This window comes from Mus pahari, chromosome 7 (genome assembly GCF_900095145.1).
Source record: "Mus pahari chromosome 7, PAHARI_EIJ_v1.1, whole genome shotgun sequence".
Classification (NCBI taxonomy): domain Eukaryota; kingdom Metazoa; phylum Chordata; class Mammalia; order Rodentia; family Muridae; genus Mus; species Mus pahari.
In genome coordinates, this window is record NC_034596.1 from 48,419,120 (window position 1) to 48,421,718 (window position 2,599).

Genomic DNA, 2,599 nt, shown 5'->3' on the forward strand with positions numbered 1-2,599 from the left:
TGAGCCACCATGTGGTTGCTGGGATTTGAACTCTGCACCTTTGGAAGAGCAGTCGGGTGCTCTTACCCGCTGAGCCATCTCACCAGCCCCAGTGTGTACTCTTAACATCTTTGTTGAAAACAATGTAGCTGTATAAAGTCTATTCTATTCTATTCTATTCTATTCTATTCTATTCTATTCTATTCTATTCTATTTTATGGTGTGCTATTGATGTACATGTCTGTTTTGTGCCAAGCTAACTTTTTATCTATGGCTCTATAATATAACTTGAAATCAGGTGTAACAATAACTTCAGCATTATACTTTTCATTCATGATTGCTTAATCAATGTGTGATATATTGTTCCTATGAATTTTAGATTTTTTTTTTCTCTATTTCTGTGAAAGAAAAAAAAGGCACTAGAATTTCAGTTGAGATCATACTGCATCTATAGGTTGATTTTGGTTTATGGTTGTTTTCAAAATATTGATTCTTCTGATCAGTGATTGAGTCTGGGACTCTGTATTGGTTATTGTTTTATTATTGTGATAAAACACCATGACCAAGGCAACTTATGGAAAGAAGGTTTTATAAGAGTTAAAATTCTGCCAAGCCCAGTGTAGACAGAATGACACCCTGGTGTAGACAGAATCACATTGTTTCTTCCTCCTGGGACAGCACCCCGTCTCTATCCCCCATCCCCTTTGGTGTGAGCCTCCAGAATATTGGTGGCTGCTGTGGGCATAAGGCTTGTTTGTTTAATAATGTGCATATTTTCACATTCCTCTGAAGAATGTCCTCCCTGTTATCATTAATGACTCCGTCAGAATTAGAGGCCAGGAGTCAAGGATATGACTATGTCTCCACAAAATGGTAAAGGTGGAGATCTTCAGGACAGCCTTTAAGGCTATGGGAAAGAGCTCTAAATACATACGTTCAAAATGTATATAATTTCTCAACTATGCAAAATATAAGGATGCAATATGGATTATGAGGCACTTTATGAACCTAAAGGAAGAAAGACAGTTACATTAGCTTGTCAGAAAGATACAAAGGCAGACAGATTCCTGAGTTCAAGGTCAGCCTAGGCCAGAGCAAGGTTAGTCCCAGGTATGGTAGAAATGTTAATTTCAGGGCAAGGTCCCACACAACTAGCTTATCACCTCTGCTGAACAGGAGCAGGCAGATAGATGTTTTGAGTTCTTTTGCAATGTTGAAAGGAACTGTGTGCTTGTTATTTTCTAGGAATCAAAGGGCTGGGGTCACAGGATGCTGACTCACAGGTAATCAAAAGGAAACCTGGAGTAAATGACTGGATTGACAGGTAAAATAAAGGACTGGACCTGTATTCTGTGGGAGATGAGCTATCCAGAGAATTTTTTAGGATAAAAAGAGAGAACTGCTTGGAGAACTGACAGACACATGGATGGGCACACACACACACACACACACACACACACACACACACAGCAAGTAGGACATAGATCTACACAGGTTGTCAGTTTAGATCCACGATTTGACTTCCCAGTGGTTCTTTTCGCTGCTCCCAGACACCTTTCTCTCAGAACCCCTCTCCAAACCAAGGCTGGTTCTTGGCAACATCCCCCAAAGCTAGCATGCACAATGGCAAAGACAGACCTCACAGCAGGCAGCAGGCATGGTAATTAGAGCTGGTGCCTGGGGTAGAAGGTGGAAGGTTAGAGCTCACACTTCAAACCACTAGCAGGAAACACAGACAACAGTGGGAAGGGCAAAAAGCTGTTAAGCCATAGATCCTGTCTCCAGGAATGTACCTCTTCCAAACATTCTACACCTACCCAAGTGGTATCACCAATTTAGGATCAAGTGTTCAGACATCTAAGATTTTGAGGAATATTTATCAGCCAAGCCACCACATTCCACTCTGCAATTGCCATAGTCTTGTGGCCAGAACATAATGCAAACAGTTGCCTTCCAGGAACAGAAAATGCTTTATGCTCTCTTTTGCAAGTTGGAAGTGTAACTGTGTGGTACCATATCCAGAGGGAACCCTTCGCTTTATTCCAGTGAAGATTTGGCTTCTCCTCAGTGGTGCTCATCTCCTTGACAAGGACAGGACAGCCTCTTTTCAAGCACAAGCTTGCTTGCTTGCTTGCTTGCTTGCTTTATTATTTATTTACTTATTTATTTTGCCTTTGGGCAGTATTGGTCTTTTATTTTTATTTTATTTATTCATTTATTTATTTATTAAATAAAATAAATACATTTACATACACTATATAGTAAGAATATTTTATTCCATCAAGCTTTGACTGTAGCATTAATCTTGCCAGTGTCCTATTTCTCTCCAAATGTACATCTTGTATTCTTTTCTGGCCCATTCTGTTTCTTTTTCATTGTAGACATACATATAAGTGATTACTAATAACCACACAACAGAGTCAGTAGTGGGATGTCTTGAAATCGCCTTTGTCAAGGGAATTAGTCCATTACTTGAAAACTTAGTCTCATATAACATCTTAAGAAACAAAGGTAGGGGGGGCTGGAGAGATGGCTCAGTGGTTAAGAGCACTGACTGTTCTTCCTGAGGTCCTGAGTTCAATTCCCAGAAACCACATGGTAGCTCACAACCATCTGTAAT